The sequence below is a fragment of the Pinus tabuliformis genome, chromosome J (assembly GCF_031772625.1).
Source record: "Pinus tabuliformis cultivar Carrire ecotype Pingquan chromosome J, CPIR1, whole genome shotgun sequence".
Classification (NCBI taxonomy): domain Eukaryota; kingdom Viridiplantae; phylum Streptophyta; class Pinopsida; order Pinales; family Pinaceae; genus Pinus; species Pinus tabuliformis.
The window spans coordinates 286,933,331-286,960,585 of record NC_142295.1 but is presented as its reverse complement, the minus strand read 5'-3'; the positions used below and the strand labels follow the sequence as shown (position 1 = coordinate 286,960,585).

Genomic DNA, 27,255 nt, shown 5'->3' with positions numbered 1-27,255 from the left:
TTTTTATTTGATGGTTTTTTTTGTTTGGATAATTTATTAATTGTGGGTTGAGATTATAATATTAATTGTGGTTTGAGAGTATAATATTTTGTTTTTAGTTATTGGATAGTTTAGCAAGGGTGGTTTGAGATTAGAATATAGAAAATTTGGTATTATTGGAGAGGAATAAAGTTATCGAGAACTATTATTTAAAAAGAGAATTTTAGTTCAAAAAATAACAACGTAAAAATAAAAAGTATTGATGTTTGAATTTTGTTTGGGTAAATTTTCAATATTTAAAAAAAATGACAGTAAAATTAATAAAAGCTAATTTTTTTTTTGCAAAAAATATTAAAATATAAAAGCCATTTTTTTTTTGCAAAAACCATTACAACAGAAAGTGTTGATGCTACAATAACATTTTTTTTCTTGGTAATTTTTCAATTTTTTTTAATAAATTTAAATATAAAATATCATAGCTCCTAACAACTTTAAAATTTCAACAATTTTCAAGCACGACATTAATTGAAAAGCCTTAAAATTCCAATGATTTTGAATGAAATTAAAGATAAAATATCACATTTGAAAAACCTTAAAGATTCCAACAATTTATACCATGACGCTAAAGAAAAAATAGTTATAATTCTTTTCAACCATAACATTAAAGCTAATATATCATGACATTCCAACAATTTATACCATGACGCTAAAGAAAAAATAGTTATAATTGTTTTCAACCATAATATTAAAGCTAATATATCATGACTTAGAAAAACATTAAAATTTTGACAAATTTCCAATCATGGAATTAAAACCAAAGATTTTGACTAAAAATCCTTAAGTTTTCATATTTCAACCATGACATTATGAAAAAATTTTGACTAAAAAAACTTTAAAAATGAACACTTTAATGAGTAATTTTTTTAAATGCTAAAAGTATAGTGATTTTAAAATCTTAGCCTAAGATAACTTGACACATTGCAACAAAAATTTAATAATCAACTATCAAATTGACACGTAGTGTAGACGAACTCGACCAATTGTATTGAAAACTTAAAGATCGACTATGAAATTGACACATTGTGGGGCTGAACTTAATTCATTAAAACAAAAACTTTAAAAGGAACCATCAAATTGACACACAATGAGATCGAGATGCTACTCAAACATAGACATTGACTCTGCATAAAAATAAAATAAAATAAAACAAAATAATAAATAAATAAAAATACAAAATAAAACAAAAATTCAAACATTAAAAAAAAACCAGAAACATATCCAAAATTTAAAAATAATAATAACAAATAATAAAACATTAAAAAAAATCAAACATAAAAAATATATATGAAAAACCAAAAAAACAAACCTAAAATATTAGAAAACAAAATAAACTTATAAAATATAAAAATTTAAGGAAAAAAATTATAAATTAAAAAATATAAATAAATAAAATTTTAAAAGAAATATTTCAAAAAAATATAATTTAAAAATAAAAATAAAAAAATTAAATTAAAAACACTAATTAGGTAATTAAAAAAACAAAAAATGAACGAGATAAAAAACATTAAAAGAGATAAATAAATAATATATTAAAATCAAACTAAAAAATAAAAAACATAAAAATACATTCAAATAAATTTCTTTGAATAAAATTAAAATATAAAATAAATTGAAATTAAAAACATGTCATTAAAAAAATAAAAAATTAATTAGAAAATAAATAAATAAATAAATAAAAAACATTAAAAAAATCAGCCTTGGCGGGTCGTGGGTGACCAAGGTCGATTTGGAATTGACTTTGGCCGCTAGGCCAAAGGCCCTTCGACCCTAGGCAGCTAAGGTCGATTCCAGGAATCGATCTTGGTCACCCAGGGATGTGGGGCCTTAAGCCTAGGTGGGGTGGAGTTAAGTAGCTCCATTCCACTCAGGCCCAAGGCCCCACAAACCTTGGGTGGCCAAGGTCGATTCCTGGAAATGACCTTGGATGTCCAGGGCCCACTAGGCCTCTATTTTTATTTATTTTTCTTTAATTTTTTTTTTAATTGTTTTTATTTTTTATTTTGATTATTGTTTTTCCAATTTTTTTAAAAAAAATTTAATGTTTTTATTTTATTTGTTATGTTATTTATTTTCGATGGTTTTTTTTTTTTTAATTTAATTGTATTTTTAATTTTTATTTTTTAGGATTTCGTTTTTTATTTTATTTTAATGTTTTTTTTTCAATATTTTTTTTTGTTATTTTTAAATTAAAAATTTATGTGAATTATTTTTTTTAGAATTTTTCTTTTTTAGATGTCATTACCTTTGGATATAAAATTCATTAAAAAATTAAAAAATTTGGTATTTTTTTAACTTTTTTTATTTAATTTTTTCATAAAAATCTTTTATTTAAGATGTAATTTTAAGCATAAAGGTCCTAAATACATATTTTTTTTATTTATATCTATATGAAAAATGTGGATTTGTTGTCAAGTATTTAAAATTATTATTTTTTAGTAATAATTATTTAATGTGTATTGAAGTGTTAATTAATGATATATAAATATATAAGAGATCTTAACCTCAAAAATATTAATTTTATTATTATTTTTTATAACTTTTAAAAAAAAATTCATTATAAAAAACATTGCAAAGAAAATAAAAAAATACATATTTGGAAAACCCTTAAAAAACAAACATTTTAGGACTAAGACAACTTGAAAAATAGTTAAATAATCAATATTTAAAAAAATTGTGTATACTTAGGACATAAGAAAATTTAAAGTGTCGAAAATATACCTTAACAAAAAAATGTTGATGCTTTTCAAAATCCACATGAAAAAAAAATTACAATGTCAAAAATAGGCCCTTTAAAAATTTGGGTTCATGCTGCATCAACAGTTTTCAAAATCAGCATGAAAATCACTAATATTTAAAAAAAAATCATACTTGATAGATAAGAAAATTTAAAGTGTCAAAAATATGTTTATATATATATATATATATATATATATATATATATATATATATATTCTAAATCAACACTTTTTAAAATTAGATGATTTTTTTGCTACTTTAAAAAAAGGGAATCTATAAAGTTTTCTTTTGATTAGTAATTATGTTGAAAATATTTTAAAACAAATTCTTCAGTTTATGATAATTGTAATTTTCTTTATTTAATAAGTAGTTAATAATTGATTTGTACATAAAATTTACAATTAAAATATAATTTATTTGATAATTGTAATCTTATTTATTTAATAAGTACTTAGTAATTGATTCGATACATAAAATTTACAATTAAAATACAAATTTCTGTAGGTTTTAACCCTGTACAGAAATTACCCGCATACGAATTCTAAAACACATAAAATAAACAATGCGAGAGGATAACACATAAAACACATATACACAGAGATTTTCCCCTGGATCCCAAAACCGGGACTACCAGCTTGATTTTTCATTATGTTCCTTTCAATGTTACAATACATATTTATACATGCTAAAGCATTCAATACCAGGGACCGAAAACCATCGCGTCCAAAACCATGGCTCGAAAACCATCGCATCCAAAACCATGTGCGAAAATCATGCACAAAACCATAGGTGGGTCCACCCAACCTATCATAAGGTCCAAAACCAAAATTTTTCGGGGCAGACCCCATAGAGTAGGGTTACTTGCACCCCTCAAACTCCCTGTGACCCCCCTGCTACGCAATCGGCATAACGAAGGGGGGGCTCCGCCCCCCCAACCCCCCGGTTCACTATGTGGGCTAGTCGTGGAAGGAATATAACACAATCCAACATTCTCCACTTGTTGTTTTCTTTCCATAGGGGGCCACAAGAGAGCTTATTCATTTATCCAGCCCTGCAAGTCCCATTGTTTCTCTACACCAAGAGAACTTCTCAGAGCTCACAGATTTTGTTAATGCATCTGCAGTATTCTTCAAAGTGTCCACCTTTACCAACAACACCTTTTTTGTCTTCTATCATATCCCTCACAAAGTGATACTGAACATCAATGTGCTTTGTCTTTGAATGATATGCAAGGTTCTTTGCAAAGAAAATTGCATTTTGGTTGTCACAGTCTATCCTTATAGTTCCCTGTACTAACCCCATACTTGAACACAATCTCTGCAACCAAATTGCTTCCTTGCTTGCATGAGTGGCTGCCATGTATTCTTCCTTTGTAGTTGATAGTGCTACTACAGATTGTTTCTTATTCATCCAACTGACTGCACCTCCAAATAGGTTAAACACATACCCACTTGTAGATCTTCTCTGATCCAGATCTCTAGCCCGGTCTCCATCAACAAAGCCACGAATATCCAACACTCTGTCTAATCTTGGTCTTCCTTGGTAGCACAAACCATAATCACTAGTGCCATGCAAATACCTGAAAACCCTCTTCACTGCTGTCTAATGCTCCTTTCTTGGTTTTGACATAAACCTGCTCAATACTCCCACTGCATGTGCAATGTCTGGTCTAGTACAAACCATTGCATACATCAGGCTACTGACTACACTTGCATATGGAACATGGGACATGTCCTTTTCCTATTCTTGTGTCTTGGAACACTGTTCAACAGATAACTTTACACCTACAGGAATAAGAACCTTCACTGGTCTACTATTCTGCATATTAAAACTCTGCAGTATTGTCTCGACATACTTCCTCTAGTTTAACCAGAGCTTCCTCTTTTCTCGATCTCTTTTAATTTACATGCCCAAAATATAGTTTGCACCACTAAGATATTTCATGTCGAATTTGGAGGACAATTGGATCTTCAAATCCTGGATAATTTCTTTGTCATTTCCAACCAGCAACATATCATCCACATACAAGACCAGATAACTAACACGGTCACCAATTAATTTAAAATACACACAGTGATCTGCTTTGCTTCTGGTGAAGCCAAGTCCCCGTATAAATGTATCAAATTTCTGATACCACATCCTTGGTGTTTTTTTTAACCCATACAGAGACTTCTTTAACTTGCATACCAGTTCTTTCTTACCCTTCACTACAAAACCTTTAGGTTGCTTCATGTAGATCTCCTCTTCTAGATCCCTGTGAAGAAATGTTGTCTTCACATCCATCTGTTCTACCTCAAAATCAAAAGCAGCAACAACAGATAACAGTAATCTAATAGAAGTTACCTTGGCAACAGGAGAAAAAATATCACCAAAATCAATTCCCGGCACCTGGGAATAACCTTTTGCTACCAATCGAGCTTTGTATTTCTCCACATTTCCTACTGCATTTGTCTTCTTCTTGAACACCCATTTGTTGCCAATGGGTTTCCTTCTAGTCGACAACTCCACCAGATCCCAAGCCTCATTTTTGTGTAAAGATGCCATTTCATCAACCATGGCCTCTTTCCATAGTTTTCCATCCTCTGAATCTACTGCTTCCTTCACAGTTCTGGGATCATCATCAGCAATATATAAAGCAAAATTTGAACAGAAAGAAGATGGACTCTACCTTTCTGGCTACCTTCTTTCTTGAATTGATCTTCCTACACCCGAAGTTTGTGGCTCTTAATCTTCTGATTCCTCCTCTATTGTTGAGTCTAACTCTTCCTCCTTTAGCTCAAACTCTATCTTCTCAGGTTCCTTTGGTTGGAATTCATGTTTAATAACATCTTTGACCTCTCTGAACACCACATCTCAGCTGTACACAACCTTCCTTGTTACTGGATTCCAAAACTTATAACCCTTTAAACCATCCTTATACCCAATAAATATGCACTTTTCCGATTTACTATCCAACTTTGTTATTTTCTCCATTAGAACATGTACATATGCATCACATATAAATACCCTTAGATGTGAAAGAGAGGGTTTCTTACCAATCCATACCTCTTGTGGAGTCTTATCCTCCAATGCTGATGAAGGTGACCCGTTGACCAGGTAACATGTAGTCTCCACCGCCTCTGCCCAGAATTCATGTCATAACCCGGCAACACTGAGCATGCTTCTTGCCCTTTCTATCAATGTCTTGTTCATTCTTTCTGCAACTCTATTTTGCTGAGGTGTATATGGAGTAGTCTTCTGTTGTGTTATACCACTCTTCTTATAGAATTCTTCAAATTCCTTACTGCAAAACTCTACACCGTTATCTGTTCTCAACACCTTTATCTTATTTTCTGTCTGGGTTTCCACCAAAGCCTTAAATTCTTTAAACCTGTCAAAGACTTTAGATTTCTTCTTAAAGAAATATATCCATGTATTCCCTGAGAAGTCATCTATAAATGATACATAGTACACAGACTTACCCAGTGATGGAACCTTCACAGGTCCAAACACATCACTATGCACAAGCTCTATTATTTGTTTCGCCCTCTTACCACCAGAGGGGAAACCCACCCGATTCTACTTCCCATATACACAATTTTCACAGAAATCAAAATCCAGAGAGCTATTACTCATATCTTCTACCATACCTTTACCATGAAGTATTCAAAGGCCCTTCTCTCCAATATGTCCAAGCCTTTAATGCCACAACATGGTCTTCTCTCCAGAGACCACTAGATTTTCTGCTCCACTCTCAAGAACCATAGAACTGTTGCACCCATCAACAACCATGCTATCTTGCAGCTTGTACAGAGTACCAATCCAAACTCCCCACATTAATACTAGTGCTCCTCGAACCATCTTGCAGGTGTCCTTCTCGAACACTATTTTTACACTTGCATCATCCAACTTGCTTACAGAAATCAGATTACTGGCCAATGCAGGAATATGCAGAACACCCGGAAGTGTTCTAACCCTTCCACCTTGCAACTTCAACTTTACTTTTCCGCGACCAACGATTCTAGCCTTCCTATCATCTCCTAAGAAGACATCACCACCATCGTAATTCTCATACTCGCAGAACCACTCTCTATGGGGAGTGAAGTGAAAAGATGCACCTTAGTCAATCAACCATGCCTCATGATCCACATGTGTACTTGATGAAGCCAATTACACATCCCCACCTTCATCTGAGGTGGTTTTCGCCTCTACAGAAGGAGCATCATCAGATCCCTTTCCTTTATCAGGAGCTTTAGATTTACAATCCCTTTTGTAGTGCCCTTCCTTTCCACATTTCCAGTACACCACCTTTACAGGTTTTCCTAGAGATTTAGATCTCCCTTTAGATTTAGATCTCCCACTCGATGAATTATTTTTGTTTCTGTTTTGGGACCGTCCCCATATAGACAAGGCATCACCATTCCGGCTCTCCATATTTTTCTGTCTCATCTCCTCCGTCAGCAAGGATGAGACTATTTCATCAAACTGCAAGGCAGTTGTATTGCTACCTATTGCAATAACCAGACTATCCCATGAATCTGGTGGAGAACAAAACAAACTGATGCACTTATCTTCATCTGAAATTTTAATATCAACAAATTCTAGCTGACTTACCACAATATTAAATGCATTCAGATGCTCTGTCACCGAGTCTCCATCTTTCATCCTCAAGTTATACATTTTTTTTCGCAGGAACGGTTTATTCACCAAAGACTTAGATTGGTACAAAGTCCCTAACTTGTCCCACAATGCCTTCGCTATGGCTTCGCCTGATACATTTATCAATACTGAATATGAGACACATAATCGTATTGTGCTCTTTGCCTTCCGATCCAACTTCTTCCATTCTTCATCGGACACTCCTGTTGGTTTAGTAATTGGATCTACCGCGATCCACTGATCCTTATCCACCAACAGATCCTCCATCTTGAGTTTCCACAACTCAAAACTTTGACCATTAAATTTCTCGATCTTTATCTTTCTACTGCTCGCCATCTTCTTTCACCACCAAAATCGATCTCTTAGATCTCCCATTGAACAGGGTCTACCACAGGCCCGAGAAAAACCCCTCAGCAACAAAGGCGTCCCCTTGAAGCCAAAATGGCTCTGATACCAAATGTAGGTCTTAACCCCATACAGAAATTACCTGGATACAAATTATAAAACACAGAAAATAAACAATGAGAGAGCGTAACACATAAAACACATATACACAGAGATTTTCCCCTGGATCCCAAAACCGAGACTACCAACTTGATTTTTCATTATGTTTCTTTCAATGTTACAATACATATTTATACATGCCAAAGCATCCAATACCATCGACCGAAAACCATCGCGTCCAAAACCATGGACTGAAAACCATCGCGTCCAAAACCATGGACTAAAAATCATCGCGTCCAAAACCATGTGCGAATATCATGCACAAAACCGTAGGTGGGTCTGCCCAATCTAACATAGGGTCCAAAACCAAAATTTTCCGGGGCGCTGCCGAACCCCATAGAGTGGGTTAGCTGCACCTCTCAAACCCCTTGTGACCCCCCGCTACGCAATTGGCACAACAAAGGGGGGGCTCCACCCCCCCTCTGCCTATCTGTCATCACTTTCCACCTTTAGATTATATGTTAGAAGATTGAAAGATGTTAAGTCATTGGATCATCACAAGTGAAAGTAGTTGGAAGGAACGGTCTCAGATCTTCATAACCTACCGACCATAGCTTCTTTGCTTCGTGTTTCAAGCTTTAGGGTTTTTGAGTATAGAGTCTGTCATGTACGAACACGTATTTCATGTGAAAACATCATCTCTGACCTCCCCGATGATTTCAATATCATCCTCCAACCGATAAACAAGGTCTCATGTCTCGACAAAGCTCTGCGGTAAGGGAATAAGTGGCTCAAAACATTTCTCTCGCCAACCATTCACTCAGAGATTCCATTACTCTCAAAGTTTGCTAAATAATTGCTGAGGAGCCGTCATTGCCACCATTTCTCTTAAAATTGGTTGAATAATGGTCAAGGAGGGCGTTCTCAAGGAATGTAATCTAATTGGGTCTGAGTACTGACATTGTTTATTTTTCAATAAACCGGGGAATTTGTCTGAGGTTTACTTGTTTTTGTCACACTTCTTCAAAAGAAGGCCAATGTCACTTGTTGAATAGGCCTACAGTCAATGCCCTGCCCACAAGCATAGTCCAAATTTTCTTTCAGAGATTTTTCATCAACATTGGGGTTAGCAATGCTCCAAACTTTCCTTGTAGGAGGAGCTACAACAGGACGGCCAACAGGGTGTGGAGCAGCAAGAGATGGATCTGCACTTTGCCTCATTTATAGTTTCAATTAGAAATAACAACTATAGACTAATTGCAAATGATAACTATCTCATACTGCCTATCCTTCATAACAAACCACAATCATGACCAATATAGTAAGGCATTTATGTACAAAGTCTGAGAAGGGTTGAACTCCCAGTCAAGACCAAGAAAAAATAGTAGGAATTCCCCTACCCAAGATCGCATCATGCCCACATCATAATCCATTATCATATCCATTTTGAAGAGCCCAAAATTGCGCTCCATCAGATGGGGGTGCAGATGTAGAAAGTATGGCCATAGAGTGAGGTGTAGATGCGCTAATTTGCTGATCAAGTGAAGCCTCAATAAGGGCAGTGTGTAAATTCTTCAATGCAGGAAGGAGCTGAGAAACCAAAACCTTATCTGCACTGAACATCACCTCGTTCCCCATTGAGATCCCAATGATATCAGTGGCAAGAACAAAAGGAAAATGTTGTTCTTAACCTAATTCTATGCTACAGCCAGTTGGTTCAGAGATGGGATTTGGTCATTACTAAAACCTACAAGCAACCCAAATCATGTGTTAGCAAAGGTTTGAAGAATTGCAGGATCAATATATATATATAATCTTGATCTTATTGAATGTGGTTGCTTATATGCAGGTCTTTGTGGTGGCTCCCAAAGTTACTGCCATTTTCCAAATTCATTTTGCAGTTCCAATGGTAGGGGTGGTTCTCAACAACATCAACATGTGTTTATATGCTTATACTAAGGCTTTTCAATTCAATCACTGTCGCCCCAAGATTGTGCCTGTGGAATAAAATACTAAAATGTTGCCATACAAGGTGAAAAGGTGGGAAAATATGGATACGGTAAGAAGGTTCTGAGAACATGACACTTCTTCTTATCAAAGTGATTACACTGAGTTGATATAGATTCACCTTGATGTAGGGAAAAAATTGCAATCGTCTTGTTCCCATAATATGTCCTTTGCAAACATCATCCAATATGTAGACACAAATATCTCTTGGGAAAATATCAATCAAGATATGGATCATTTATGGTTCCACTATTTATTATATTACTTCATGTTTCTTTCTCTTCCATTTAAAATAGGGTAACAAAGTGTGTATACTTTCCCTGTGTCCATGCTTGGCCAAAAACACAAATAATGTAGTCTTTCTACATAGCATTTTATTACAATTACCCCAATATTCAAGGAGTTGATAGAACACCCACCCTATGCACTTCTTCCAGTGCAGTACAACTATTTAAAAGCATGTTTAGTGTACAACTATTTCAAACCTAAGAATATATGGATCATATCCTGCAATTCTTCAAGCCTTTGCTAACATAGGAATCAGGTTACTTGTAGGTATTATTAATGACCAAATCCCATCTCTGAACTAGCTAGCTATAACACAAAATTGAGTTATGAACAACATTGTTCCTTTTGTTCTTTCCATTGGTATCATTGGCATATCAGTGGGGAACGAGGTTTTGTTCAGTGGATATAGGGTTATGATTTCTCAGCGCCTTGCTACATTACAAAACTTTCACACTGCACTTGTTGAGTTGGAACTGCAGTTGGAGTTGCAAGTCTCATAGCACAGGGTCAAGCAATGATATTCCAAACTGCAGTGCCAACTGAAATTCATGCATCGATGTCAGGATCCATGTTTGAGGAAAGATCCCAAATTCCCAAGAGACGAACCAACCAAGCCAGGTTATAATAGTAGCTACAACCACATGAATGCGATCATCAGAAGTATAATTTCCCTCCAAATTTTCTTGGAATAAATAAACTGCTTGTCAAGATAATATACTTACGAAGGGAACAAAGAACCTAGAAATCCTGTCAACAATTTTTTGCACAAGTTCTGTAACCATCTAGGCAGCCTCTACAAGTTGTAAAATTTGAGATAATGCAGTTTCTAAATGCACATGCATGACTTTAATAAGAAAAAATCCATTCTCATTCATGGTTCTTCCTATGACCTTATCCCCATACCTCTTTGCAACAAGACTGGCCTCACCTGTGATCCTGCTCTCATTAACATGGCTCCGACCTCTAATCACAATCCCATCTTTTGGAACCTTAGCACCTGGAACAACCCTAATAATTTCATTACATTGCATAAGTTGACTGCCTATCTCCATCTCTGAGGTCACATTCCCATCATCATCTAAAGTTAACAACATTATAGTATCAGGTGCAAGGTCCCTAAATTTTGTAATAGCATCTGAGGTCTTTCCCTTTTCAAGAGATTCCAAATATTTCTCGAAAAGAATAAAAGAGATTAGTAGTGCACTAATTCAAAGACATCCTACCCCTTGAAAGCATTAGAAGTGAGTAATTTTAAAAGAGTATAGACTGAGTAGAAATAAGCAGCATTCGTTCCCAAGGCAATCAACACATCTATGTTTGCTGAGCCTCTGTGTAACGCATGATATGCACCAACATAAAACATGTGACCTATGATAAATTGTAAGGGAGTATAGAGAACCCATCTTAGTATGTTATCAAGGGTCAGCTTGTTAACTAATTTTAGGTCCGCCCATGGAGATATCATTGGAAAAACCATTGATAAAAAGAATACATGAACTGAGAAAACACAACTCCAAAGAAAGTATTTCTTGTAACATTTAATTTCATCTTGTCTGTCACAATCTCTTCTTCCTAGAGGACTGCATAGGCATGTTCTGTAATAATTTGGTTCCAGGCCTATCTGTTGAATGCGCTGTATTATTGACTTTGGGCCTGTTAGATTTGGGTCATATGATACACACATTGTCTAAATTTGAATCCATTTCAGCAGAGTTGACACCAACTAAGCACTATAGAGAAATCTCAATCAACTTTTCTTCTTTGTTGAAATTTACTCCTTCCAATATTAAATGAAATTTATTGGTCTCATCTCCTGCATTGATTAGGTCAGGCTCAAACCCTGCATCTCTAACTTCTTGAATTATTTGAGCAATATTTCCCTGCTTGGGATCATAGTGCACCTTTGCTTCTTCTAGGGCAAGAGAAACCACTACTTTCTTGACTCCTCAGATTTTCCCAAGTGCAGTTTCAATATATTATGAGCAACTTGTGCAATTCATTCTCCTGATTCTTATACAACATATTGCCATGGTACTATCCTCAATGTCATCCTCTGTTAGTTTTACCTCAAACCCTACATCTTCTATTGCTTCTTTAATGGAATTTTTTTGCATAACATTCAAACTAAACAATTACACCATATAGGAGTACAACCTTTTCTATGAAAATTTAAGACTCAAGGGAAAGGGATCGTGGCAGAGCCTCTATTTAGCAGGATTGGGCATTGAATCATATACCATTGAAATTTTGTATTCATCTTACTTTCTACACCTAGAAACATCTTACTTCCTACACATGGCAATTGTGTAGATACAGGATGAACTATGAAGCAATATAATATTGGGCTCCTATACATGATTCTATGAAAATGGCAGGGGGAATATGTTGGGTTCCTAGTTCCTTACTAGATCTTGATTCTGTATTAGTACAAAATTAAAATGAATACTGCTGTCCCTATATATGATTATGTGAAAATGGTAAGGGAAATCTATTGTGGTCCTAGTTCCTTACTAGATCTTCATTCTATATTACTACAAAATTAGAATGAATAGACCATAGAATTTGCAAATATAGGTCTTGTAGACTTCTAACAGTAAAAAATAAGGAATATTTATTGGCATGGGTAAATTATTGTCTTCTAGGTTGAGAAGGAAAATCAGTCTTACATCAATGAAGGCTTCCCTGTAGAATACTAAAACTTTGTTTTGAATAAGAGCTACAATTGTATCTTTAATCCTGGGAATGCCTTTGAGAGCTTTTTGTATGGCTCCTGCATAAGAAGCACATTCCATACCTCTCAACTTGAATGTCGCCTTCCTCACATCCAAAGCATCTATGTCTGCTCGTGAAGCCCAAGAAGCATAGCTTGGAACACACATGGATGAGTGTTAGTGTCAATCAATTATGCATGTCACTAGTGATCAAATATGCTTTTACCAAGTTTTGTTAGCAGTCTCAAGTCAAATTTTATCATGTCACTAGGTTTTCAGAATAAAATTTGGTCACTGGCTAGTGTGTCTAGGTCTATTGCTACTCCTTCAAGATTTTCATGTTCTGGTCACTTCCATCACTCACTTGGATGTGCCATGATTAAAAAAATAATCATCATCATCTCAGTCATGTCACCATGGTCTTCATTCAACTCAGTGTCTCCAATAGGCCATTAGGGTTAGAGTCATCAAAACTATCATTTCATTCAATAAACCGGGAAATGAAGGAGTAGTGGCAGGTTTTGATCAAAGAGTTATGTTTCTCAGTGTAATTCACTTTAAAATGATGTAATAAGTTATGTTTCAAAGCTGCATGTAAAATTTCCAAGTTACATAGTTTTATCAAAAGAAATATGAAAATTATGGCTGGCCACCCTACCATTATAAAGTTGAGTTCTATAGCCTATAAATACCACTTCATTCCACCTCTCACCCTTATGTTCATTGCCAAATAAGCTCTCATCCAAAAAAAGACAGTTTCTCAACATTTTCAGAGGTAAAAACACTCCCAAGGGTCATCAGAACCATTTCGTTGTGTTTTCGCAGCGTTTTCCTTGCATTTCGCTGCGTTTTCTAGAACCATTCATTGCTTTTTCTCATTTTCATTGCGTTTTGTTGTAATTTCGATGTGTTTTCTTGTTTCAAGCCCTAATACTGGTTTTGAAAGGTTTTTTAAGAAAATGCAAGTATCTATTAACCTCTTGCAAGTAAATTGAACACTCCTCATCTCTCTATAGCCTTGTTTCATTTGATTTCATGATGCAAAACCTATTTTGCTACCTTCGCTGCGTTTCTCTCTATTTCATTAGTTGACTATGTTTTAATTCCCTAGACCATACCCTCTGCTCATTTTATCTCATTCCACTTCCTAGGGTTCCCTAACACCCCTGCCCACCTCCCTAAATTTTCTGACCCCTCTTCCCCTTCCCTAAACCCTCCATCCCATCACATCTTTCCAATTTCCTATTTTCCTAACTAGGGTTTCACTTACAAAACAGTCAAATGGAGGAGGAGAAGAAAACCTATAACAAAGGAGGTAAAATCTTGAGGTATGAACCACTAAAAACTGAGGAGCTGATCTCTTCCCCATTGTCCAAGTAGTGCTTTGAGAATGCAGAATGTTAAATAGGGTTTTGTGAGTTGGTTGAAAGGGTCAAATACCATGATAAATTGATTAGTCTGTTTGCCACTCATTTGAGGAGGGATAAGGTTATTATTGTAGGTGTCAAATTCACTATTTCAACTGAGATCATAGCAATAGCCATAGGGATACCTAATAATGGAGAAAAATGGCTTAAGAACTTAGATTTGGTCCTGCAAAACTTTCAACCCTTCATCAAAATCCACTATAGACAAACCATTAAGAAAGTTTTTCCTTTTACATAGCTCCTTGACAATTTTTCTCCATTGATGAAGGTCATAATGAAATACTTTACATGTGAAGACAGATTCTCAAGGTTGTGCAAATACCATGTCAAATTACTCATGCATTTCAATGGAGTAAAGCCACTAAACCTAGCATATTACCTATATAAAAGTCTGGCTAAGATGGCAGAAAAGGTGCAACATAGGTAGAGTGACCATGAAAAGAGCCTTTTCCACCATGCCCTCATCAAGATTATTGTACTGCATCAGTTGAATCAGAATAATATCACTTGGGAAACTTTCATTCAATCAGATGTTTTATTGTCTTCTACTAGTCAACCAGCAAGCCCAAGTACATCATCAGCCCCACCTAAGCATGTGAAAGGTAGTTCTTCAAAGAGAACTTTAGTTGAGAAGATATCTAGGCCTGAAGTAACTCAGACTTATCAAAAGGGAAAGAGGCTTGTGTTTACTCCACATCATGTGGAAGGGGCCAAGCTCACATCAGCAACATCTACAAAACATGGATTACAATCATAGCATGAGGAAACTTGTCATCTTGACATTGACATGGTTGACTTGGAGGCTAGTAAGGAGGATAAAACAATGGAGTAGGTCATAAAGGAGAAATATGTCGAGATAGAAAATCTCAAGGACAGTTTATCAAAGGCAAACTTCATGATTTCATTTCTAGAGAAGGAAAATCAACAATTGAAGGTAAAGCAACTACTTTTGGAAAAGTATGGGGTTGATGTTGGTAAAGAGGATGTCAAGGGAAAGGCAGTGATGGATGCAGAAGTTTTAGAGGAACATTAAGAGAAAGTGACAAGGAAAATGCCAAGGACCAAAGGCCTCAAAAGATCACTTCAATAACAAAGAGAGTAGATGACTTTTGTTGACCTAATTGAAGCAGAAATAAATGAAGATAGGGAATTTTGGCTTGACAAGGTAAATTGTCACTTGGATAAGCTTCTAAGGAGGGTTAACAGAGACAAAAGATTGTATAAACACATGGCTTCCCATTATTACACAAGAAACATTATTTCTAGGGTTAAGATCAAGCAATTGAAGGAGAAGCTCAATGAAACCCTAATCAAGAAAAAAGAGTAGGAAAAGTTAGATTTTCTTGTTGATTCCTCCCTCATAGCATAGAATACCACTTGGTGACCTCACATACCAATTTTGAAGAGTTTTGGAGGAAATTTAGTTTTTTGAGAATTTTTGCATATTTTAGCACAATCATAGAGGAGAAAACGCAACATGCCCCATGCTGCACTTTAGTTGGGGAGCTCCAAATGAAGTTTGGTTTGCATTTCTAGATTCCTCATGGTCCATACATCATTTTTTCCTTGAGGGGAACATACTTTTGACAAATTTTAACAGGTGAAAAAGTAAAAAAACCATAAAAAACCACCTTTCTGCCACCCTGATGTAGGCCACAGTGTGTTTTCCATAGTACTTGTGGGAGAATGCATTTTTGATGGGCTAGGAGTAACCTTTTTGAGCTCTTAAAGAGTCCATTTTGTAGCGGTCATCCTCAGTGTTCCAATGAGCTATGAAGGTCTGGATTTGGACTTCAGGAAGGCCTTCAAAGACTAGTTTTTCCAATTTCGTTGCGTTTTCTCATAAATTCGTTGCGTTTTTGTTTGTGGTAGTTTTTATCCAGTTTGGTCAGTTGGATTCAGATTTCTATGATGTAATTAATTAATCCTAGTGTAAATATGATGTAATAGTGGGTAATTAGTCTTGTTAAAGTTGTTTTGATGTAAATTTAGCCTCATTTATGAGAGTGGTTGGAGTCAAGGTTAACTGGAGGAGTTGTTTTAACCTCCCTAGTCCTTAGGGTTTTGGTTGGAACACCTCATGGAGTAGTTCCTATGCTCATGGATTCGACCTATGAGAGAAAGAATATGTTGTTTTCATCTTTATGTATCATTTTCTCAGTCATAGAACAGGTTGGACATCAGAGGGGAGAACTATTATATCTTGTAGTTGAACATTTTTAGGAAATCAAAGGATGCAGTTTGCAGCTATTATCTAGGAATTCATGTGCAGTAAGTTTGTGATGTTTTTTTTCTCTGTTATAGCTTTATATGAAATATATTCACCTTATCTTTCCATTCATCAGTTCTTTAGTGGTTTTCCTAAAAGTTTATAAACAGAATTCTTTGCATGAAGCTCTTTTTTAATGGGAATATTATTATGTGTTAATTTCCTTCATGTTTAATGAATTCATGTGCTCATGCTGATTAAGACCCTTCTGCATCTTTCAAACACCACACTACATCGACAAACCCTAAATTTGTCATAGAATTATCGCTACCTTGCTCCTCCATATCTTTGTTGCTGTAACCATTTGATCCTTTGACCTAGAAACCTGGTTTTCATCACTTATCCAACATCAAAACTCTAAAACTTTCAAGACCTACCTGATCCTAGCATACCTAGCCTAAAATATATTCCTTTTCTAGACAATTCATTGGTTGTGATCATAGAGAGATCCCTCTCTAGTTTGGTAGGGTTAGCTACCAAACTGAAAACTTGTTCTATGGTTACCTTCGTCGATCTCCTCTCGGCCTCGGACATTGTGGAGGATAACAATGAGGACGATAAAAAGGGAGTTTTCAAGTCATTCTTGCATTCTGCCTTCGATTTCTCCCTCTCCAACATTGTGATATCTATTACTCGACTTAACATTGTGATATCTATACCTTCATAGATAGTGATGTAGTAATTAATTCATGGCCTGTCAAGCCATGCCTTCCTGTTTATGTAGTGACTAATATAATGTTTGAGAAAAATTTACAACATTTTGTTATTATTGTTCCATTTAGGAGATTAAGGGTTTGAGAAAACATTGAAGATGGATGTAAACCACCAAAATCTGTGTTCATTCTCTGCTCCTAACTGAATTTATTGAATTTGTTTTAGAAATGCCTCTTTGAATAGGAAATTAGGTTACATCATAATGGATCCCTTAGTGGTAATATAGTTTGGCTTAAAAATGTTCTTTGACGACTTCTATGTTTGGAGAACTATGGAGGATTGAGCCATTGCTAGAGGAGAGGAAGACCAAATGGTGTAGAGAGATGGCTTGGCTTCTTTCCCATGCTAATTACATAGTGGAGCTTGTTCCAGCAAGGCAAAATTATTCAAATGGAGGGAGCATTGGGGTAATGGGCATAACTATTTAATGCTTACAACATCTGATTGACATATAAAATATTGTGAAAAGCTACATATAAGATTTATATCTCATGTACTTGTAGTACATTGTTTGGGTTGGAGGAAGGTTGTTTTGATGCAATGATAGTTTAGCAAGTTTTTTCCATATTTGAATTGGTTGGTATGGGGACCTTCTTGATGTAATGATGGCATGACATGTATTTTGGTATTTTATAGATAATATATGTAACTGCTTAGTGAATATGGACAATTATAGTCCTTAATATTTCTCATCATGGATATGTATATGGAGATAATTTAAAATCGAAAACGGATGATTAGAAAAAAAATATGGAAGTAAATTAGCTGTAGAGACACCACAACTTAAAACACAAACTTTGTCAAGATGTTCCTTGGGATTAATTTTCGCAATGCAACTGACATGTGCAACAATGAAATTGCTGAAAGTGGGCATACCAAAACTTTCAACAATTATATTTTCAAAAATGACCAGAAATTAATCACAAGGAAATTTTCCCATAAAATACTACATTTCTGGCTGAATAATTAATTTCTAACATTATTTATTTCAAAATACAATTTCATTAATTTTGTGTTGGAGTTATCTTGGTGAATATAATGGCATCATGCAACTATAGCAATTCACCAATCTTTGGAATATGATATCTGTTCTTGATAGTCCTCTAGCTAAGCTCTCAACAATCAATGATCCATCTAAATTAACGACCCTTCCTAATTAACACCATAGGTGATGCAAATGGACTCTTGATAGTGAAAATGCGACCCATCTCCGAGAACTTCAACAATTTTTTTTCAATTTCATGTTTAACCTCCTAGCTTTCATGATGATGATTCATCTATAGATTTTAGGGATCTTTGTCATCTATAGCAAAAATGGAATGGAGGCATGAAATTTGCAATTGAAACTACAAATTTAGTTGTGGTTAATGTCAAGCAAGCAAACCTATTGGCAATGTTAGTGCTAAGATAGCAATAACATAGGTTATTGGTGAAACATTTTTTTGAGATGACACAAATTAAAACAACAAAAGGGGAGGATACAAAATTTCATGAATCAAGACTCTTAGTATAAAGTTTTCAAGCATAATGTGAATGAATTTGTCCTTTACTTTAACAATTGTGAGGAACAAATTGTGACACTTATTGTTGAGTCACTATGGAAAGAGAATGGTGGACACCTAGTTGAGGCTATGGAAATGATTGAGTTAGATAAAATATAATAGTCCAAAAAACCAACAAACTAATACCATTATTTTATAGTTTGGACATTTTACACGAGTGAAATAAGGATAAGAAGCAATAAGTAACTAAATTAACAAAATCATATAACAAATGATGGGGGAGTTTATTAATGTTCCCCTTACTACTAAAGTCTTTCTATTAAGCTTTCCTCATAAAATTAGACCAATATTTAATGAACAAAAAATATTATACATTGCATTGTGAATTAAGGTGATATGAGATTAGTTTGTTATGAAATGTTTGATTTAAATAATTTACTTATAAAGGTTCCATAATCTTAATGAAGATAATTTTCATAAATCCTTTGGAGTGAAGTGTTGTGCATTATATTCACTTTCAACATATTTTGAAATATTGGCCTGGTTGAAATCTCCCTTAAACATGACATATGATAAAAAAATAAACGCTAGTAAAGAAACAAAATTGCATATAAATCTGACTTATTTCTTCTCTGCTATTATTTCCTTTGCAACATGTGGTGCAATTGCTAGTTAAATATTTTTGCAAAAGAATGCAAAATCAACATGAATCAAATAAAAATATTTATTGATACAAATAATCTATTTCTTTTGTCCAAGCAACTTGCACTTGAAGAAAATAAAAAATACATTTAATTTGTACCAAAATATTAAATTCATAATTATGTTAAATTTTGATTATAATGTATTTATGTAATATAATTAATATATATATATATATATATATATATATATATATATATATATATATATATAATTAATTAATTAATTGTATATGTGAAAGTTATAAACTCATTTGATACGAGTGTCACAAAACAAGATTAAGAGGAGGAATCTGAATTTGGAAAAATCAAAACAATTCACTTATGGTTTTAGGATAGAATTACATGTATTACAATATAATTTTTATTATCTAGGTTTTAATATTAAGTATTCTTTAAATATTTTATTATAAATATAAAGGATTACTTAATAGTTTAATTTGAGTAAAAATCTGGTTTAAAAAAAAAAATCTAATTTTCATTTAAATATGGTTTATGAAAATAATGATATTTATTTTATTAATTAAAAAATAAATATTTTATTGTTTATTTATATTTATATATATATATATATATATATATATATATATATTAATTTATGTAAAATTGGGAAAAAATTGTTTATAAAAATTATAAATACGATATTTATTTATAAATAAAATATATTATTTTCTTTAAATACTTACACATATTTGAAAATATTAATTTGTGTAAAATTTAGGATTTAACATTTCTTATATTATATTATATTAAATGATTTATTTTTAGGTTTTTTTTTTTTTTTAAATAATATTGTCAATCAAGATTTTACGTGTGATTATGATTGAAAATGTTAATTTGTGTAAAATTTAGGATTCTAGTGGACCCTTAGATTTGTAAAAGACCCAGTAGACTCCAAGAATATGAAGGGTGTTTAAGTTATCCCATGCTCTTGTGGGACTCTCTACATTGGTGATATTGGTCGCTCGATTAATCAAAGGATTCCTGAGCATGCTCCTGACATCAAGCATGGCAGGGCCTGCTCCTCTGCTTTGGCGGAGCATGCAAAAAATATTAGCATCACATCTGCATTGAGGAGGCCCAAGCTGTTGCTAGGGTTACTCATTTCCATCATTGTAAATTGAGGGAGGCCCTAGAAATTGAAAAAAGACCCAATAATTTGAATAAAGATGATGGTTGGAATATTAATAGAAGTTGGGTCCTTGTCCTCTCCTCCTAGTTTTTTAGGCTTCTTTTTGGGATTTATTTTGTTTGTTTGTCTATCTATGTAGGTATTGATGTACTTTTTATAGTATTTGTTGTTGATTTATTCTTCATTAGAGTTTATTTTCTTGATCCTTTGTGTTTTTTATGTATTTTATCGTCCTATTCATTCTTAACTCCTTTTAGTATTTTTGTTATTTGTTTAATAGGCTTCAACCCCATATTTTATTGTTGACCCTATTTTGTTTATTGATTACTTTCTTTGGATATATATATATATATATATATATATATATATATATTTTGAATTGTGTATATTTTTGTTTAATTTTATTTATTTTTCCATTATTTATTTTTAAATTAGTTCATTTTATTTATCAAATGATCTTGTCTTGATTAGGGCCTTGACTCGTTTTTATAATTTTTTACTTCCCTCATTTAGAGTTTGACTTCTTTTTTTTTTTTTTTTTTTTTAAATTAATTTAAATATTATTTCTCAAAAATTAGTGGTTACTTATTAATATTTGTTTTTAATAAATTAATAAACTAATATCATAATTTAAATATTTTTTTTCAAAAACTAGTAATATTTGGTTTTATTAAATTAATTTAAATATTATTTTTGGAAAACTAGCCATTACTTATTAATATTTTTTAATAAATTAATAAATTAATAAAATAATCTCATTATTAATTTTTTTTTTCAAAAACTAGCCATTACTTAATAATATTTGTTTTTAATGTATTAGTAAATTAATATCATAATTTAAATATTATTGTTCAAATATAGCCGTTACTTGAAATTATGTCTCTAAATTGCTCTTTATTTAAGCCTTTTCCATGGTTTGCCTCTTCATCTGGTCATGATGATGAACCACACTTGTTGGTTCAAAATGCTTTGGCCAAAACTTTCTCTTATGTGATTTCTACCGAAAGACTTTGCTTAATTCATTATGGATCACAAAAGCTTGAATACAGAAATTTCCTATATCATATTGTAATAGATGTTCCATTTTCAATTTTTTTGGGGATAACATTAACAATCAAGATTTTATGTGTGATTATAATTGTTCTTTGTTGATATGAAAGTCATTGATATTTTAATATAAAAAAAATAAGATGCTAATTTTGAAATTAATTTTTTTTAAATAAAAAAAATATTAGTTTAAAACATTAAAATTAATTTATTTAATTTAAAATATATTTTAAAAATAATTCTCATGGTAAAGTTTTATGGGATTCTCTATCTTTATTATTAGAATTGAAATATTTTTATAAAAATGAATTTTATTTACATGTAAATTAACAATAATAATAGTTATTGTGTTGATTTGCGCATTCTACAACCTTGTATGTAGGTGATGTGTAATTATGTCATGTCTCCAATAAAATAAAAATAAAAAGAAAAAAATTAATGTCTATCCAAAATAAAATGAAAATAATCATGTATATTAAAAAACTATATATAATTCAACACAAAGAATCGAAAATTATGTTCCAAAATGTCTTAATATTTCTTTTAATTAAATATGTGTGGATATATCAAAATCTTTAATGACATAAATATTTCCATGTCAAAGTTGTAATATTTGAAAATATTAATTTTGTTACCATGCCACATAAAAAACATCTAATATTAATCCATCTTAAGAGTGCATCTCAAGAGATTTGATCCCTCTTAATGTTTAAAAAGAAATGAGTTATAAGATTAAATTTTCATTCCAATATTTTTAATTAAAATTTCAATCTCCATCTCCATTTCTTTATTTTTTATATGAAAATATGGAAAATATGGAAATATATTTAAGAAAAAATTTGAATAAAATAGATTATCTTGAATTATTATATATTATACTTGTTATTAAATAATTAAGGTGCGTTTAATTTTTTTATTGTATATGAGTTATGTTTGACTTTCTTCAGTATTAAATAATTAAGTTGAGTTATTATTATTATTATTATTATATATAAATTATGTTTCACTTTCTTCATTATTAAATATTATTAGGTATATTTCACTATCCCATATCGTCAATGCCTTGCCCACAAGCATAGTCCAAATTTTCTTTTAGAAATTTTTCATCAACACCAAGCTTGGCAATGCTCCAGACTTTCCCTGTAGGAGGAGCTACAATAGGATGACCAACAGGGTGTGGAGCAGAAAGAGATGGACCTGCACTTTGCCTCATTTATAGTTTCAATTAGAAATAACAACTACATACTAATTGCAATTAATAACTATGTCATATTGCCTATCCTTCGTAACAAACCACAATCAGGATCAACACATTAAGGCATTTTTGTACAAACTCTGAGAAGGGTTGAAATCTTAGTTAAGACCAAGCAAAAAAAGTAGGAATTACCTTACCTGAGTTCGCATCAAGTCCACATCATAAGCCATTGTCATATCCATTTTGAAGAGCCCAAAATTGTGCTCCAGCAAATGGGGGTGCAGATGTAGAAAGTATGGCCATAGAGTGAGGTGTAGACACCCTAATTTGTTGATTGAGTGAAGTCTTAACAAGGGCAGTGTGTAAGTTCTTCAATGGAGGAAGGAGCTGAGAAATTAAAACCTTATCTCCACTAAACAGAACCTTGTTCCCCATTGAGATCCCAATGATATCAGTGGCAAGAACAAAAGGAAAAATGTTGTTCTTAACCCAATTCTGTGCTATAGCCAGTTGGTTCAAAGATGGAATTTGATCATTACTAAAACCTACAAGTAACCCAAATCCTGTGTTAGCACAGATTTGAAGAATTGCAGGATCAATATATATATAATCTTGATCTTATTGAATGTGGTTGCTTTTATGCAGGTCTCTGTGGTTGCTCCCAACGTTACTGCAATTTCCCAAATGCATTTTGCAGCTCCAATGGCAAGGGAGGTTCTCAACAACATCAACATGTGTTTATATTCTTGAACTATGGCTTTTCAATTCAATTAGTGTCGCTCCAATATTGTGTATGTGGACTAAAATACTAAAATGTTGCTAGACAAGGTGCAAAAGTGGGAAAATATGGATACAGTAAGAAGGTTCTGAGCACAAGACACATATTTTTATCAAAGTGATTGGACTGAGATGATATAGTTTCACCTTGATGTAGGAAAAAAATTACAATCATCTTGTTCCCATAAGATACCCTTTCCAAACATCATCCAATATGTAGACACAAATATCTCTTGGCAAAAGATCATTCAAGATATGGATCATTTATGGTTCAACTATTTATTATAGTACTTCATGTTTCTTTCTCTTCCATTTAAAACATGGTGACGAAGTATGTATACTTTCCCTGTACCCATGCTTGTGCAACCACACAAATAATGTAGTCTTTCTCCATAGCATTTTATTACAATGACCCCAGTATTCAAGGAGTTGATGGAACACCCACCCTATGCACTTCTTCTAGTACAATACAACTATTTCAAAGCATGCTCAGAGTACAACTACTTCAAACCTGAGAATATATGGAGCATATCCTGCAATTCTTGAAGCCTTTGCTAACACATGAATCAGATTACTTGTAGGTATTATTAATGCCCAAATTCCATCTATGAACCAGCTAGCTATAGCACAAAATTGAGTTAATAACAACAATGTTCCTTTTGTTCCTCCCACTGGTATCATTGGGATATCAGTGGGGAACAACGTTCTATAAAATGGAGACATGGTTATGATTTCTCAGCGCTTTGCTGCATTTCAAAACTTTCACATTATGCTTGTTGAGTTAGCACTACATTTGGAGTTGCAAGTCTTAGAGAACAGGGACAAGAAATGACAAGTACTGATATTCCAAACTGCAATGCCAACTCAAATCCATTCATCGATGGTGGGATCCATGTTTGAGGAAAGATCCCAACTTCCGCTTAAACGAACCAACAAAGCGAGGTTATAATAGCAACTGCAACAACCTGAATGCCATCAACAGAAGTCCAATTTCCCTCCAAATTTTCTTGGAACAAATAAACTTCTTATCAAGATAATATACTTATGAAGCGAACAAAGGACCTAGAAATCCTATTAGCATGTTTTTTGCACAGGTGCTCTAACCATCTGGGCAACTTCTACAAGTTGTACAATTTGAGACAATGTAGTTTCTAAACCCACATGCATGACTTTAACAAGAAAAAATCCATTCTCATTCATGTTCCGTCTATGACCTTATCCCCATACCTCTTTGCAACAAGCCTAGTCTCACCTGTGATCATGCTCTGATTAACATGGCTCTGACCACTTATCACAATCCCATCTATTGGAACCTTAGTATCTTGAAGAACCCTAATAATGTCATTATGTTGGATAAGTTGACTAGTTATCTCCATCTCTGAGGTCACATTCCCATCATCATCTAAAGTTAACAAATTGTAGTATCATGTGCAAGGTCCATCAATTTTTCATTAGCATCTGAGGTCTTTCCCTTTGCAAGAGCTTCCAAATATTTCCCCAAAAGAATAAAGGTGATTAGTAGTGCACTAGTTTCAAATAAGTCCTACCCCTTGAAAGCATTAGAAGTGAATGATATTAAAAGAGTATAGACTGAATAGAAATAAGCAGTATTGGTGCCCAAGGCAATCAACACATCCATGTTTGTTGACCCTCTGTGTAATGCATGATATGCACCAACGTAAAACCTGCGAACTATGATAAATTGTACGGGAGTACAGAGAACCCATCTTAGGATGTTATCAAGGGTCAGCCTGTTAACTAATTTTAGGTCCTCCCATGGAGATATCATTGGAAAAAGCATTGATAAAAAGAAGATATGAACTGAGAAAACACAACTCCAAAGAAATTATTTCTTGTAACATTTAATTTCATCTTGTCTGTCACAATCTCTTCTTCCTAGAGGACTGCATTGGTGTGCTCTGTAATAATTTGGTTCCAGGATTGTCTTTTGAATGCACTGGATTATTAACCTTGGGCTTTTTAGATCTGGGTCATATGATATACTCACATTATCTGAATTTGAATCCATTTCAACAGAGTTCACACCAACTAAGGTCTGTAGAGAAATCTCAAACAACTTTTCTTCTTTGCTCAAACTTACTCCTTCCAATCTTAAATGCACTTTATTGGTCTCATCTCCTGCATTGATTAAGTCAGCATCAAACCCTGCATCTCTAACTTCTTGAATTATTTGAGCAATATTGACCTGGTTGGGAACATGGTGCACCTTTGCTTCTTCTAGGGCAAGAGAAACCACTGCTTTCTTAACTCCTTGGATTTTCCCAAGTGAAATTTCAATAGATTATGAGCAACTTGTGCAAGTCATTCCCCTTATTCTTATACAACATACTACCATGATACTATCCTTAGTGCCATCCTCTGTTAGTTTTACCTCAAACCCTACATTGTCTATTGCTTCTTTAATGGAATTTTTCTGGATAACATTCAAACTAAACAATTACACCATATAGGAGTACAACCTTTGTTATGAAAATTGAAGACTGAAGGGAATGGGATCGTGGCAGGGCCCCTATTTAGCAGGATTAGGCATTGAATCATATACCATTGAATTGATATCTTCATCTTACTTTCTACAGATGACAACATCTTACTTCCTACACATGGAAATTGTGTAGATGCAGGATGAACTATGAAATTGGTAGGGGAAATCTGTTGTGGTCCTAGTTCCTTACTAGATCTTGATTTTGTATTACTACAAAATTAGAATGAATAGACCATTGAATTTGGAAATATGGGTGTTGTAGTCTTCTGACAATAAAAAATAAGGAATATTTATTTGCACGGGTAAATTATTGTTTGCTAGGTTGAGAAGGAAAATTAGTCTTACATCAATGAAGGTTGGCCTATAGAATACTAAAAATTTGTTTTGAATAAGAGCCACAGTTGCATCTTTAATCCCAGGAAGGCCTTTGAGAGCTTTTTCTATGGCTCCTGCACAAGAAGCACATTCCATACCTCTCACCTCGAATGCTGCCTTCCTCACATCCAAAGCATCTATGTCTACTCGTGAAGCCTAAGAAGCATAGCTTGGAACACACATGGATGAGGACGATAAAAAGGGAGTTTTCATGTCATCCTTGCATTCTGCTTTTGTTTTCTCCCTCTTCCACATTGTGATATCTATTACTCGACTTAACATTGTGATATCTATACCTTCCCAGATAGTGATGCAATAATTAATTCATGGTCTATCAAGCCATGCCTTCTTATTTATGTAGTGACTAATATAATGTTTGAGAAAAATTTACAACATTTTGTTATTATTGTTCCATTTGGGAGATTAAGGGTTTGAGAAACATTGAAGATGGATGTAAACCACCAAACTCCATATTCATTCTCTGCTCCTAACTGAATTTATTGAATATTTTTTTAGAAATAGCTCTTTTAATGGGAAATTCGGTTACATCATAATGGATCCCCTAGTGGTAATATATTTTGGATTAATAATGTTCTTTGACAACTTCTATGTTTGGGGAATTGTGGAGGCTTGAGCCATTGCTAGAGGAGAAGAAGAACAAATCATGCAAAGAGATGGATTAGCTTCTTTCCCCTCCTAATTACATAGTGGAGCTTGTTCTAGCAAGGAAAAATTATTCAAATGGAGGGA

General features: G+C 33.4%; 2 pseudogenes; both read right to left on the bottom strand.

Annotated features, from left to right (window-relative positions):
• Positions 1–10,584: 10,584 nt before the first annotated feature.
• Positions 10,585–13,031, bottom strand: LOC149226905 (copper-transporting ATPase HMA4-like; annotated as a pseudogene).
• Positions 13,032–24,394: 11,363 nt separating this feature from the next.
• Positions 24,395–26,787, bottom strand: LOC149226904 (copper-transporting ATPase HMA4-like; annotated as a pseudogene).
• Positions 26,788–27,255: the final 468 nt, after the last annotated feature.